Here is a 17,459-nt window from a genome sequence, read left to right as displayed (position 1 = left end):
TCCACTTATATGCAAATTTCATGACTTCATGTTTTCTGACAGCTACATAGTATTCCATTGTGTAGATATACCAGAGTTTCTTTAACCAGTCATCTGTTTTGGGGCACTCTGTTTTTTTCCAGATTGTGGCTATTGTAAACAGTGCTGCAATGAACATAGAAATACAGATGCCATCTCTACTATACCTTTTTGCCCCTCCGGAATATATTCCCAGGAGTGGTATTGCTGAGTCAAATGGAAGCTCAATTTCTAATTTTTTGAGAATTGTTCATATTGTTTTCCAAAAGGGCTGGACCTGTCGGCATTCCCACCAGCAATGAAGAAGATTCCCTTTCTCCCCATATCCATGCCAACACCGGTTGCTTTTGTTTTTTGGGATATGGGCCAGTCTCTGTGGTGTGAGATGATATCTCATTGGTGTTTGGATCTGCATCTCCCTGATGATTAAAGATGTTGAATATTTTCTCATGTGCCTCTGAGCCATTCGGATTTCTTCTTTGGGAAAGCTTCTGTTCATTTCATCACCCCATTTTTTGATCGGGTTGGCAGTTTTCTTCTTGTGGAGTTCAACCAGTGCATTGTATATCCTTGATATCAACCCTTTATCAGATGGGTACTGTGTAAATATCCTTTCCCATTCTGTAGATTATCTTTGTATTTTGGTCAATGTTTCTTTTGAGGTGCAGAAACTTCTTAGTTTGAGATAGTCCCATTTAGTTATCTCTGTTTTCACTTGCTTGGCCAGTGGCATGTCAGCTTTGAAGATGCCGTTGGCTTCAATGTCATAGAGGGTTTTGCCGACCTTGTCTTCAATGTACCTTAGGGATTCTGGTTTGATGTTGAGATCTTTTATTCATTTTGATCTGACTTTTGTACGTGGTGGTATGTGGAGGTCTAAGGCCATTATTTTGCATGTAGCTGCCCAGTTTTGCCAGCATAGTTTATTAAACATGCTTTCCTTGCACCACTTCACATTTCTTGCTCCCTTTTCAAAGATTAGATGATCATATATTTGGTGGGGGGTGTCAGAGTATTCAACCCTGTTCCATTGGTCTGCAGCTCTGCCTTTGTTCCGGTACCATGCTGTTTTAATTACTACTGCTTTGTAGTAGAGTTGGAAGATGGGGAGGTTGATTACTCCCATTTTCTTCTTATTTTTTTTTAATGAATGTGAAAAGTTACAAAGCTTTCAGGCTTATGTCTCAGTTATACAATGCTCGAACACCCGTTCCTTCACCAGTGCACATATTCCACCACAAAAACCCCAGTATACCTTTCATCCCCGTACCCCCCCCCACTCCCGTCTGCGTAGCTCATAAATTTCACTTCACTTTCTCTTTACCTTGATTACATTCCATATTTTAACACTAAGTCCAGGAGATTTATGTCAAAAATTGCATCATTTCCCTTCCTGGGGTAGCATGAGACTATGGCTTAGTTCACAGTCTAGAGACATTTCTACAGAAAGCTGATGTAGAAAAAGTAGTTTAGCTGGCTTCCAGATTGTGGTCAATTAGCAGCGGAGCGGCTGCACACATGTGTGGCCACCCGGTTTGCATCTCGGCGGAGAGTGCGCTATTATCACCCCTGTCTCGAGATCACTCGCACGTCCTGCTGTTGCAAGTTCATACCTCTTTTTTTTTTCTTCCCATGCCTCGAAGTTTGTACCTCCTTAATGGTCCTTATAAGATGGCGGACACCATACTGTCTTTCCCCGAATAGGGAAAAAAACCCGAGAGAGAATGACCTTTCCCCTCCTGGGCCGGCATGGGGCTGTGGCTTAGTTCACAGTCTAGAGACATTTCTGCAAGAAGCTGCTGGTACCAAAAGTAGCCTAGATGGCCTCCAGATCATGATAGATCAGCAGCGGAGTGACTGCACACATGTGTGGCCACTAGATTGCATCTCGCCAGGGAGTGCTAAATATTTAAAAATGTTTATAATAATTTTTGTTCGGATTTTTTTGTGCTTATCCTTGCTACACACTAGGAATTAGTTTTAGTGGTGCAAAGCGAACCATATGGGATATTAGAGATTGAATACATATCAACCTCATGCAAGGCATGTTTCCTATTCACTGTACTATGTCTCAGGCCCAATTAATAAATCTGAAATAGAGCAATATAATATATTTGTGTATATATAATTACTTAGATCTCAACGGCTGCTCCTCCCAGATGTGATTATAAAATGATACCCCTATGTCCATGCCACCAGACTCCATGCCAGCCTGTTTTCACTCGGGGCACCCCAGAGGGGGCCAGGTGAGAACTCAACCCCACAAGGGACACAGCCCTGGCAGTGGATCTCCACTACCCAACTGCCACCATGTTCCAGGCTGCTTTCTGGATATGATAAGATACTTCCTACCCATTTTCTATAATTACCACACCAAATTTGATGGAGTTCAGTACAGTAGGCTGAATCATGGAGAGTATCCTGCTGGCACGGTCAGAGCCTGGTAAGCTACACGTGGCATATTTGATATGCCAAAAACAGTAACGATAGGTCTCATTCCCCTGCCCCTGAAAGTGCCTCCAATCGCTGGGAAAGACAAGTAAGGAGAGACTGCTAAAATCTCAGGTCTGGAAGGAATAGAGACGTTACTGGTGCTCGTTGGAGTAAATCGACAAACAAACATTGGGATGACAGTGATACAGTGATATATAATTACTTATATATGCATATAGACTGACTTAACATATATTATTGTCATACCATAATGTTTTATTAAATGTAAAAATATTTTTGTCTAATGACAATATGGGGCTGGAGTGATAGCACAGCGGTAGGGTGTTCGCCTTTCATGCTGCTGACCCATGTTTGATTCCTCCACCCCTCTTGGAGAGCCCGGCAAGCTACCGAGAGCATCGTGTCACCATGGCAGAGCCTGGCAAGCTATCCATGACATATTTCATATGCCAAAAACAATAACAATAAGTCTCACAATGTGAGATATTACTGGTGCCCGCTTGAACAAATCGATGAGCAATGGGATGACAGTGTGACAGTGTGACAATGACAATATATTGAAATTACTACAAAATAAATTTTGAAGTCCCCTCTAACACACCTTGATAGAGCTTTATTTTTTCTCAGAAGATAAGATTAAGATTCCTGAAAATAAGTTACTTTATACTTTCATCTATCAATATCAAGCATAATGCCTGGTATATTACAGATATTAAGGTTAACCAATTATTATCTAAATCTATAAAGTTTACTAAAGTGTATAGTGATAGGGACAAAAAGCAGGAGGCAGATTGGTTTAGAAACATGGCTCTAAATAAAGGGAATTGTTAATATGGAATATCATAATGGGGTCTAGGTGGTGCCTGATAACAAGGATTACCTAAATCCTAGTGGCTAATGGCCCACATTCTTGGAACATAAAAAATCAAAATGTGCACCCCTTCACCTGGTTTAAAAGGTTAAAAGAGAAAAAGCTTAAAGAGTTCTGGCTATCTCTAGAATCCATTGTATGGACATCCTTCTTCAACCCAGAGCTTCCTTGCATCCCTATCCTTTACCTTATGTAAATATCTTCTGATTTTGGACTAGATCTTCCCTGCTTGCTTTCTATCATGAGGGCTTGAGGAAAAGAGCCTGAGGGTCGCTGCCTTCTATATCACCTTGCCTAATCTGTATCACTGTATCACTGTCATCACTGATTTGAAAGAGTGGGCGCCAGTAATGTCTCCATTCATCCCTGTCACACGCTAGTGTGGCCCATTGGCATATTGGGGACTTTTTCAGGGTCAGAGGAATGACCGGTGTTGTTACTGTTTCTGGCATACCGAGTACGCCACAGGTAGCTTGCCAGTCTCTGCCGTGGGGGTGGCATACTCTTGGTAGCTTCATACATATGAATTATGTACAGCTCTTGCATTCATTCAGACAGACTGAAGAACTGTTAAAGTGAGTTAAAAAGTCACTGTGACTCCAAATCAAACTGGACTAAGGCAGAAAGTCTAGAAAACATTGTGATGCATAAATAAAACCTCCAGCTATGGCTGGAACCACTCAGGTAAGAATTGTGTGTGCACAAAGTACTATGATAAGAATATGAAAATTAGACCACAAAAAGCTCCAATTTATCCCTCTTGATAAAGTCCTGGCAAAAATTTCTTTCATTTTTTTTAATTTTTTTTTTTGCTTTTTGGGTCACACTTGGCAATGCTCAGGGGTTACTCCTGGCTCTGTACTCAGGAATTACTCCTGGTGGTGCTCAGGGGACCATATAGGATGCTGGGATTCAAATCCGGGTCGGCCGCGTGCAAGGCAAACACCCTACCTGCTGTGCTATCACTCCAGCCCCCTGGCAAAAATTTCTTATTTGCACAGAAAATGTCAAATTAAGCAGTTTGGGGAAATTATATTTAAAATAAAAAAGTTTGCAGAGTCAAGTGGGACACATTCTCCATCTAAAGAATTCACCTGTATTTCAATTTTCACTTCTCTCCCTTCCAGACCTCCACATTCTCCTTGAACCTGTTTGTATCTTTTCCTCTTTTCATCCTCTTTCTATACCCTGACTAGAGATACTATACTTCACTAATTGAAACCCTCCTGAAATTATTTTCCATGAGCACGGAAAATGAGCTTGCAATCTGGGAGTCCAGGAAAGTGGACAGAAGTTGAGTGACTTTTCTTTCCTGCAAAGAGCAATTTCTGGCTCCAGACTGAGAAGGGGCCTAAGATGGCAAAGAGATGTTTTTGTGTGTGGGGATCAAGTGGGTGTCAGGTATAGCTTGACAGCTGCTTAGTGGTGTTGGTGGCACATTGACAACCATATTCAACCACTGGAGGATTTTTCCTGGTGTTTCCAGGAACTTACATGGCAGCCAGATGAGTTGAATGAAAGGCTGTAAATCTTACCCTCTCTTGAGGCTACTATTTCCTTTGCTTCCCCACAGTACCTGAGCCACAGCCATCATTAGGAAAGACACCCAGAAGTCAGGTAACTGGCAATATTTCACAAGTCACCCAGGATAACTTATTTGGGGATCACCTACTCCCACCTTCAACTTATCTTTCTATCTATACAAGACATAAATATTATGTGTATTATGTTTATCTTCAGAATACATTTAAAAATAATTTCAAACAAAAATGTTAAAAAAATAAGTTCAAATTACTGTATCACTGTCATCCCATTCTTCATTAATTTGCTCCAGCGGGCACTAGTAATGACTCTATGCATCCTTATAGAGTGCTAGTGTGGCCTGATGACCTATTAGGGGCTCTTTCAGGATCAGGCGAATGAGAACTGTCATTGTTACTGTTTTTGGCATATCGAGTTTGCCACAAGTAGCTTGCCAGGCTCCGCCCTGTGGGCGGGATTCTCTCAGTCCCTTGCCAAGCTCTCTGAGAGGGACAAAGGCTTTTGGGGCTGCCTGTAATCACATTTACAGGTGTTCCCAGTCTACCAAATGTAAGCTTTTGGTCTACTGGTGTGTTGTAATGATCTCCACACTGACAAACACACATCAGCTTGCATCTCTGGGCAGCACCTGGGACACCTGCAGCCCCAGGTTGCTCTTCATGAGGTTAATGGGTTGCCCCCAAAGGTTGTTTAGCAGCTGGCAGAACAGGACCCTATTGCAGAGGGTCTGTGCCTGGTCAAACACCTGTGATAAGTCCCAGGTCACCTGGTAGGTGGGGTATAGCACCCCACAGTGGATGAGCCACTGTGTGCACTGCCACCACAGCTCAGTTCTATGGCTGATGGCACTAAGACTTGGCTTGGCCCAGCTGGGTCCAGTGGAGACTCTGAGGCCACTGCCAAAGTTTCTCCTTGCCCCACAAACACCATTATGTCTGAATCTTGCAAAATCGCTGTCGATGTCCATCAGGAATCAGATGTAGAGTTCCAGCAGGGATCAAGCATACAGTTTCAGGCCTGGCGTACTGAGCCCTGCAATATCTAAGGCAAGATGGCGAGCTGGGTCTTGGATAGCATAGGGGGTTAGGTTGTTATTGGAGCCATCTTGCTTCCAATTTATCGCTGAGCCAAAGGTGGTTTGTGGGTGTGTCTCCCACATACCTAACTTTTGGACCTTTAATTTCTTGGTGAACTCAGCCCCAAATGTTGGGGTCTGTCCCAAAGCACCACTGCAATTTGGGGGTATCTAGAAGTCTGACGGTACCATCAGGCTCGTGATGCACTTGCCCCACAGGTACAGGTTGACCAGCTGGTGGCACCACACCCCCTACGTTCAAAGTGAAAAAAAAAATTACAAAAAGAAAAATGTACTCACTCCCTGCGGAGGCCGCCTTCAATTTCCCTCCCCACCAGGGTGTTAGGGGAGTGACCACATGCCAGGGGGCGTGGGCTCAAATGGGGCGTGGCCTCCTTCTGGACCAGCGGCATGAGCGGCCAAAAAGTTTTTTCCCACTCATTGCATTGTGCTTTGGCCATAATTGATAGAATCTATTCCTCTGAGGAATACCCTCGTCATCTTAGTCACTATGTGTTAACAGTCAACTGACCTAGCCTATCCTAATTTTACAAAAACTCTCAGTGAACACATTAAGCTGCACATAAAGTCCTTTGTAAAAAGATCATAGCCCCACGCTTTGTCTTGAGAGTCCTCTCTAGCTAAGGAGAGCGCATAACAGTAAAACCCAAAACAACATGAAGAAACAGCGAAAATACCCACCACCAGTAGATTTGGAAGGGAGGGTCTCAGCAACCCCAGCAATGGCTCCCCAGAAATATAGTCTCCTCTCTGATAAAGAATTCAGAGAGGAAATCGTGAAGATGGTTGAAGAACTTAAAGCAACTATGGAGCGAACATCCAATAAATTAAGGGAGGATATGGATGCAGCATTGGAACGATCCACCAAGATAAACCAGGAAGAAATGAGAGCAGAAATTTCAAAGCTACGAACCGAAGTGACACAACTAAAAGAATTGGTAGATGAAATAAAAAACTCAGTAGGAGCCCTTAACAGTAGAATGACTACTTCCGAAGAAAGAATCAGTGATCTTGAAGATGAGCTGCAGAAAGCATATAGGCAACAACAAATAATGGCAAAAGATCTCAAAATGGCTCTAGAGCGAATTAGAGTCCTAGGGGATGACCTTAGGAGAAACAACATAAGAATCATTGGAGTACCAGAACCACAGGGGACCAATCCTAACGAAAAAAAAAACACAATTAAAGACATTATTGCTAAGAAATTCCCAGAGCTAGAAAATATGGACATCCAGATCCAAGAAGTCCGAAGGGTACCAGCTAAAAGGGACCCAAATAAAAAATCCCCAAGGCATATCGTAGTCAGAATGATGGGTGCTATGGATAGAGACACAATACTGCAAGCAGCAAGATCAAAGAAGGAGATCATATACAAAGGAGCACCCCTTAGATTCACAGGAGACCTATCAGAAGAAAACTTCCAAGCCCGAAGACAATGGTGGGATATAGTGAAAAAACTCAATGAAATGAATGCCTCACCAAGAATACTTTACCCGGCTAAACTCTCAATTAAACTTGAAGGAACTATACACTATTTCACGGAGAAACAACAGCTCAGGAACTTTATAGACTCAAGACCAAATTTATAAGAAGGACTCAAAGGGCTATTATAAGACAAGGCAAATAACCTATAAGAACAACAAACCCTACAGAAAAATGGCACAAAATCCCATGACAATAATTTCTCTTAATGTTAACGGTCTAAATGCACCAATCAAGAGGCACAGAGTGGCAAAATGGATTCGGAAACTAAACCCAACTTTCTGCTGCCTACAAGAAACACATCTGAATAGTCAAAACAAACACAGACTCAAAATCAAAGGATGGAAAACAATCCTGCAAGCAAACAGCTCCCTCAAAAAAGCGGGGGTGGCCATACTAGTATCCGACAACATAGATTTCAGACTGAAAAAGATTAGAAGGGACAGCAAAGGTCATTTCCTATTCATCAAGGGATATGCACAACAGGAAGAAATCACACTATTAAACGTATACGCACCTAATGAACGACCAGCTAAATACTTAAAAGAACTCCTAACAGAATTTAAGGAAGACATAACTAGCACCACGATAGTAGTAGGAGACTTCAACACTGCTTTATCACCTCTGGGTAGATCGACAAGAACAACACTCAGCAAGGAAACAATGGCTCTTCAGGAAGAAATGGAAGAGATAGGGCTAATAGACCTATACAGGGCTATACACCCCAAAAGGAAAGAGTACACATTCTTTTCCAGCACACATGGATCATTTTCCAAAACAGACCATGTTCTGGGTCACAAATTATACCTTAATAGAATCGGGAAGATAGAAATTGTGTCAACTATTTTCTCAGACCATGATGCACTGAAGATGGAAGTTAAACATGCACAGACGCGGAGAACTAAATCAAGCACTTGGAAATTAAACAACTCACTATTTAACAACGAGTGGGTCACGAAAGAAATCAAGGAAGAAATCAAGAGATACCTCGAAAAAAATGAGAATGAAGACACAAGCTACCAGAACCTATGGCATGCAGCTAAAGCTGTGTTAAGGGGAAAATTTATAGCTCTGCAAGCCTTCCTCAGAAAGGAAGAAAGGACCTATATAGATGGCTTGACTTCACAGCTCAAGAACTTAGAAGAGGACCAGCAAAAGGAACCCAAACCAGATCGAAGGAAAGAAATGATAAAACTTAGAGCAGAAATTAATGATATGGAAACCCGAAAAACAATCTGAAAGATTAATGAAACAAAGAGCTGGTTCTTCGAGAAAATAAATAAGATTGATAAACCGCTAGCAAGACTCACAAAGAAAGAAAGAGAGAAGACCCTAATAAACCGAATCAGAAATGAAAAGGGGGACATCACAACAGAAACCAAGGAGATTCAAAAGATCATCAGAGACTACTTTGAAAATCTGTATGCCACGAAACAAGAGAACCTAAAAGAAATGGACGAATTCCTTGATTCCTACAATCTCCCAAGACTGAACCAAGAAGACTTGAAATACTTGAATAGGCCCATAAATATCAAGGAAACCGAAACTGTAATCAACAGTCTCCCCAAAAACAAAAGCCCAGGTCCAGACGGATTCACTGGCGAATTCTTCCAAACATTTAAAGAAGACTTGTTGCCAGTTCTCCTCAAGCTTTTCCAGGAAATTGAAAAGACAGGAACCCTTCCGAACAGTTTCTACGAGGCACATATCTCCCTAATACCAAAAGCAAACAAAGACACCACTAACAGAGAAAATATAGACCAATATCCTTGATGAGCACAGATACGAGGATCCTCAACAAAATATTAGCAAATAGGATCCAACAACTCATCAAAAAGATCATACATCATGACCAAGTGGGATTCATCCCGGGGATGCAAGGATGGTTTAACATTCAGAAATCAATGAACATAATCCAGCATATCAACAAAAGTAAAGATAAAAACCATATGATCATATAAATAGATTCAGAGAAAGCATTTGACAAGATCCAGCACCCATTCATGATAAAAACTCTCACCAAAATGGGTTTTGGAGGAACTTTCCTCAAGATAGTCAAAGCCATCTATCATGAACCAATGGCAAGCATTATCATCAATGGAGAAAAACTAAGGGCCTTTCCCCTAAGATCGGGGACAAGACAAGGATGCCCACTCTCACCACTTCTCTTTAATATAGTACTGGAAGTAATAGCAATAGCCATCAGGCAAGAAAAAGATATTAAGGGGATTCAGATCGGAAAGGAAGAAATCAAGTTCTGACTATTCGCAGATGATATGATACAATACCTAGAGGAGCCTAAAAGCTCTAGTAAGAAACTCTTAGAAACAATTGACCTATACAGTAAAGTTGCAGGCTATAAAATCAGTACCCAAAAATCCATGGCCTTCCTATATGCAAACAATGAGACAGAGGAAAGGGACATGAAAAAAGCAATCCCGTTCACAATTGTACCCCAGAAAATCAAATACCTTGGAATCAGCTTAACTAAAGAAGTAAAGGACCTCTACAAAGAAAACTATAAAACCCTACTCCATGAAATAAAAGAGGACATGAGGAAATAGAAACATATCACCTGCTCATGGATAGGGAGAATAAACATTGTCAAAATGGCAATATTCCCCAAAGCATTATACAGATTCAACACGATCCCTATAAGGATACCCATGCCATTCTTCAAAGAAACAGATCAAGCAATCCTCAATTTTGTATGGAACAATAAACGCCCACGGATAGCTAAAACAATTCTTGGGAAAAAGATGATGGGAGGCATCACCCTCCCCAACCTTAAACTCTACTACAAAGCGGTAACAATTAAAACAGCATGATACTGGAACAAAGGCAGAGCCGCAGACCAATGGAACAGGGTGGAATATCCCCACACACAACCTCAAATGTATGAACATTTAATCTTTGATAAGGGAGCAAGAGATGCGAAGTGGAGCAAGGAAAGCCTCTTTAACAAATGGTGCTGGCACAATTGGACAACCACATGCGAAAAAGTGGGCTTAGACCTTGACCTGAAACCATGCACAAAAGTCAGATCAAAATGGATTAAAGATCTCAACATCAGACCACAAACCATAAGGTTCATTGAAGACAAGGTCGGTAAAACCCTCCACGATATTGAAGATAAAGGTATCTTCAAAGATGACACGGAACTAAGCAATCTAGTAAAAACAGAGATCATCAAATGGGACTACATCAAACTAAAAAGCTTCTGCACCGCAAAAGATACAGTGACCAGAATACAGACTATCTGCAGAATGCGAAAGGATATTTACACAATACCCATCAGATAAGGGGTTGATATCAATGGTATATAAAGCACTGGTTGAACTCTACAAGAAGAAAACATCCAACCTCATAAAAAAAATGGGGCAAAGAATTGAACAGAAACTTTACCAAGGAAGAGATACGAATGGCCAAAAGGCACATGAAAAAGTGCTCTCCATCACTAATCATCAGAGAGATGCAGATCAAAACAACCATGAGATACCACCTCACACCACAGAGGCTAGCACACATCCAAAAGAATAAAAGCAACCGCTGTTGGAGAGGATGTGGGGAGAACGGGATCCTTCTACACTGTTGGTGGGAATGCCGACTAGTTCAGCCCTTTTGGAAAACAATATGGACGATTCTCAAAAAATTAGAGGTTGAGCTCCCATTTGACCCAGCAATACCACTGCTGGGAATATATCCCAGAAAAGCAAAAAGTATAGTCGAAGTGACATATGCACTTATATGTTCACCGCAGCACTGTTTACAATAGCCAGAATCTGGAAAATAATCGAGTGCCCTCGAATAGATGACTGGTTGAAGAAACTTTGGTGCATCTATACAATGGAATACTACACAGCTGTTATAAAAAATGAGGTCATGACGTTTGCATATAAGTGGATCAGCATGGAACGTATCATGCTAAGTGAAATGAGTCAGAAAAGAGAGACAGACATAGAAAGATTGCACTCATCTGTGGAGCATATAACAATAGACTATAAGACTAACACCCAAGATTAGTAGAAATAAGTACCAGGAGGTTGTCCCCATGGCTTGGAGGCTGGTCTCTCATTCTGGGCAACTCAGAGAAGGGAACACCAAGTAAAATGTGGTCGGAGGTCATGCGGGGGAAGGATGATGCGTGCCGAATATAGACTAGAGACTGAACACAATGGCCACTGAACACCTTTATTGCAAACCACAACACCTAATCAGAGAGAGAGATCAAAAGGGAATACCCTGCCATAGTGGCAGTGTGGGGTGGCGGGAGATGGGACTGGGGAGGGAGGGAGAGATGCTGGGTTTACTGGTGGTAGAGAATGGGCACTGGTGAAGGGATGGGTTCTTGAACTTTTTACGGGGGAAACATGAGCACAAAAATGTATAAAACTGCAACTGTACCCTCATGTTGATTCACTAATTGAAAATAAATAATTTATTTAAAAAATAAAAGAGAAAAAGAATAATGTAGCAAAATGTAGTAAAATTAATTTTGCATAATAGTTATACAGAATAAATAATGGGTACCTCCACTATCCAGCCACTGCCACGCTCCAGGCTGCTTTTGGAACACTCAGGCTGAGCCTCACACTTGAGTGAAGATCCACAGAGCCAGGTAAAGCAGAACTTTGTGACATTGGTCTCTAGGCTCAATGGGACCTGGAAACACAGATCCTCTCCCTGTTTCCCCCAATCTGGTGCCCTAGGAATCACACCCAGATGACCCATCCTACCAGCACCAGATAAATACCCAGCACCAGACACCCTGGGTCGACCTCTACTACCTCCACCACCCAGTCACCGCCACGCTCAAGGTTGCTTTGCTGCCGCAAGGCACATCATAAGAAATTAACACTCATTCTCCATAATTACAGCACCATATTTGATGTTGTTCAAATATAGTGTGAACTATGGGAACACATGTGAGGGCGATTAGAGGCCACCCTAAAAGCCTCTATCCTCTTGGAGAGCCCGACAAGCTACCGAGAGTATCCCGCCTGCATGGCAGAGCCTGGCAAGCTACCTGTGGCGTAGTCAATATGTGAAAAACAGTAATAACAATGGGCCTTGTTCCCCTGACAGTGAAAGAACCCCCAATACGGCAGTATAAAGAAGGATGATCAAGGAGAGGCTGATGAAATCTCAGGGACGAACTAGACTGCCAAAACGAAGGAGGACTAAAATGACTGTCTGTACTTTCAACACACTTATGCTGGCACTGGAACCATCCATCTAGGACCTGATGGTGCAAGTGTGGAAGATTAAGTATGACATCATTGGTCTGACGAAGAAGAGAAAGCATTGATCACATCATGCCATTTTCAACACTAAAGAAAAACTTTTCCTCAGAACATGCGACAATAGAGGCTACGGTGGTGTCAGTGTCCTTGTCAACACGAACTTGTCGATTCGAATGCCTAAACAACCTGAATTAGACGATTATGCTTGAAAAGATGTGACTCTCTACCGCCATTTTCTATCTTTGTCTTCTATGCACTAACATCTAACTCTGATGAAGAAGAAATTGAAAAGTTCTACATGGAAATGGAGAAGTTCTATAAAGAAGAACAGACCTTCTACAAGATCATTGTCGGTGATTTTAATACCAAGATAGGACAGAGACGGTCACCCAAAGAACTCCACAATGGGACCCAGGGCCTAGCATGGAACAAACAGGGTGAGAGACAGTCTGAGTTCATCATGTCAACCAAGACCATCCATGATAACTCACAGTTCCAGAAGGCTGACTCTAAATGTTGGGCATGGAGGCTTGCGGTGTACAGTTCTACGACGATATTTACACAGCTTATTTAATTTATGGTTTTACCTGACCGATGTCGCTGTTGTCCCAAAATTCCAAACAGGATCAGAACACCATCTCCTTTATGCAAAATTCTACTTTACAGAGTGGAGAGAAAGGACTGCAACGTTTAAGTTCAAGAAAACTCCTAGAATGACCTCCAACTGAGAGTTCTTCGGCACTATTGCAGCAACATGGGAAGATGCCGTCATTGACAACATGAACAAGGAATACAATCAACTGGTTCAGCACATCCAGGACTTCACAAGGAATACCGAGATTACAAAAGCCACAAACAGATGCCTGTCTTCAAAAACTATCAAGTTCATTTGCCAACATGGTTTGGCATGCGTCTCAGGCAATCACAAGCTAACGTCTGAGCTCGCAAAGCTGTGCAGAGAAGCAATAAAAGAAGACCTCAAAAAGAGAAAAGCAGCAGTGTTGGCCAATGTGGCAGATGCTGGAAAAAGTATTCACAATGCTCACTTGTCCTTCGCCAACTACAAGACCAAGATGACTGCCCTCCAATATCCTGATGGATCTATCACATCTTCCAGAAGTGCAATGGAGAGGATTATTCATGACTTCTCAGATCTCTACCTGCCCACATACCAAATTCCGCAGGATGGATATTTTGTTCCCAACATTCTCCCTTCCGAAATCCAAACTTTCATTTCATTGGTAAAGACACAGCACCAGGTCCAGAGAAGTCAGACCTGAACACCTGAAGAATCTGCCATCACTACTTGTAAATACACTGGCTCAGTTCTTCGCACAGTACCTGTCCGAATGCAAGTTTCTGTCCCAGTGGAAAAACAGCAGGACTGTTCTGTTGTACAAGAAGGGAGACATCTACGACATCTGCAACTATTGCCCAATATGTCTGTTGTCCATCGTCTACAAGTTGTCCACTCGAGTCATTCTGAATAGCATAGGCAGAACACTAGATGAAGGACAATGATGAGAGCAAGTCAGTTTCTAAAAGGATTCAGCACGATCGACCATATCTACAGGGTGACCAAGCTGATAGAAGTTTCACAAAAGTTCAAGATGCAGCTCTGTTTAATGTTCATCAATTTAAAGAAGGCCTTTTATTCTGTTGAGACTTAAGCATTCCTAGAAGCCCTATCCAAACAGTGAGTTCAAACTCAATACATCTGGATCCTCCATGACCTGTATTACGGATTTACCACCAGAATCTCACCATTCTACAAAAAAATTATCATTGACATAAAGAGAGGGGTTCAGCAGGGTGATACCATTTCACCAAATCTCTTCAGTGCCACCCTTGAGAACATCATGCGATGACTGGAATGGGAGTGAAGATAGATGGTCGGCAACTAGATCACCTCTGCTTCACTGATGACATCGTTCTCATAACACCAAACATAAACCAAGCAGGACGAATGCTGGCCGACTTCGATCGTGAGTATGAGTATGGAAAAGTCATACTGCAGCTGAATCTCAACAAGACAATGTTCATGAAAAACTAACTAGTCCCTCACGTTCTATTTGCTCTCAAGGGAATGAACATATCTGAATGCAGTAGTTATTATACCTGGGTCGAGAACTCAACATGTGGAAGGACTTGGTGCCAGAACTACGCAGGAGGAAGAGAGCAGCGTGGACTGCCTTCAAGAGCGTCAAAGAAGTTGTCAAGAGGATTAATACCCTTCGATTCTGGGCATGTTTTTTCAACTCCACCATTCTTCCTGGACTATAGTATGCCTCAGAGACCAGGGCCCTATTAAAACAGGATGAGAACGCTATTTGGGTATCCCAAAGAGGAATTGGAAGAGCTATCCTGGGAATATCACATTTCACTCATGTGAGAGAAGGAATCTGGAGGCCCGACCTCCATCATTGATCAAAAATCAGGGACACTATCTTGTTTGCCAAGGCATCAAATATCAGATGTGCTGGATACATAATGTAATTTAGAGATGACCATTGGATTAGAGCTGTTACTGAATGGATTCCACGGGATGTCAAAAGACCGCATAACCACCCACCTATGAGATGGTCAGACTTCTTCGTCAAAACCCTGAAGAATGGTTTGAGGCTCTTCATGTTCCTGAAGCGAGCAGATACCTTTGGGCTACACTAGCACGTGACAGGGACGAATGGAGACATTACTGGCGCCCACTTGAGGAAAAAAAGATCAATGAGATGACAAGTGATACAAGTTACAATAGTTTTGTTTGATTATTATTGTATACTAATCAGCTAATAAATTCTAAAATCTTAAAATTTACTTACCTATTTTTATGTGAACATATGAAAATGTGTCTAAGGAATATGTTTTCTATATATTGTTTATAAAACATCTGAAGTCAATCATCTCTGTCTCTAAGAAAGTTCTAATGCATTCTATCAAATGAGTGTGTTCAGTAGTTCTATAACCTTATTTGTTGAATTGAATGATAATTTTTGTCTCCACTGTTGATTAAATAAAACTTTATTGCTTGGGATAAGAAATGTTACCACCTATCAAAATGCATCAGAAATACATATTCATTAGAAATCTCCAGCTAAATTGGATATTTTATTATAAAGAGAAAATTGCTTATGATAGAAATACTATTTTTCATCATCAATATAGACTTTTCTCTTTACTGTTGTCCAATAATTTTCACCTAGTGTTTTGCCCTTTATCTAATCTTATTGGTCAAACTATTTCTGGAAATTCACTGCCGAGTAAGCTTTTCAAAAATTTTTCAATTGTAAAAAAAGAAACAGCAATTGTTTCTAATATGCACAATACAACATTGACTTGATAGAATAGGGTGTAGTAATCTAATAAAAAAACCTGAAATATAATTGGCAATAATTCTTTCCACAGACAATCTGAAACTTAAGTTACCCAAATTAGAGCATACTACTCTACAGAATTTGTCAGGTATTTTAGATTGGTAGCTTCTGTGGAAAAATATGTAGAATCTTTGCCAATTATTTAGATCTAAACTTTATATTTGTCTATTTTAAAACAGCATTCAATGGGGCTAGAGAAATAACACAGAGGAGACGGGACTTAACTTTGCATTGAGCCATCTTTAGTTCAGTCCCAAGTACTACATATGATCTGCACAGTGCAAGAGTGATCCCTGTGCACAGATTCAGGAGTGATTTCTTTGTTCTGCTAGATAGGTAAAAACTCCTCTCTGACTACCCTTCAACAAGGAAACAATCATTATTAAAATATAAAATTTAAAATTTGATCAAGGCTGGTGAGTACAGTTGTTCACTGCATGAACAACTATTTGACCCAGTGATACTATGCTTAATGTCAACAATTTAAACTGACATAAGGAATCCCCATTCATCTTATCTTTAAAATATTATTGTTTCCCTAGTAACTGTGAGTTTTGGGGGAGAAAAAAAATACAATGGAAGTCAGAATTGCTCTAGCTTATTGATGGTAGTAGGATATTAGGTAAGACAGTGTATTTTCATGCCATGTGCTGCCTGATGACATATAAAATGAGTAATATAGACGTTTAATGTTTGTGCATTCTACCTTCACTGTCTCTTACATTAATGCTTAATAATTTAACTATCATCTTTACTCCCATACATATTTAAAACTTTAGTGTTGCTGAATTTTAATTTGATGCTCATTGAATTTTAGTAGCAGGTAGAGGGGATGATTTGCAAATGTAGCAGCTGTCACAGCAAGAACTGAGTTTTAACACATCATTTCTGATAAAAATCTAAGATTTTAGTGCATCTTGACAAGGAGTTGTACGCTGGTAACTTTATCAAGATTGACTGGATGATTTTAAGTCAAGGTAAATTTCAAAGGGTATGAAGTGTCTGGTTTTCTAGAATATTTTCTAAATCATCAATGTTTCCTTTGCCATAAATTAATCACTCTTATCTCCAGAACTTTTAGGAAAATCTGTAATAATAAACACCGTTAGAAGAAATATTACTTTTAAACTTTTGAATAATGAAAACTTTGTGTGGCATAATTTGTATATTTATATATATATATTTATGTATGTATAGTTTGCCTTTTTCATTCTGGTTCATAATCATAAATAGGAAACTGGATCAGATGAATAGCTCAGGAGGTTTTCTTACAAAAGTTTATGAAAATTACCCCAGGTTCAAGAAAATAGAGGTTTATTTATTTTCCTAGTGGTGTTTTCTGCAGTTGAGGCAGCTACTATCTCTGGGTTCTAGCTGTATAG

This window comes from Sorex araneus, chromosome 4 (assembly GCF_027595985.1).
Source record: "Sorex araneus isolate mSorAra2 chromosome 4, mSorAra2.pri, whole genome shotgun sequence".
NCBI classification, from domain to species: Eukaryota; Metazoa; Chordata; class Mammalia; order Eulipotyphla; family Soricidae; genus Sorex; species Sorex araneus.
The sequence above is the reverse complement of the archived record's forward strand: the minus strand, read 5'-3'. Positions refer to the sequence as shown.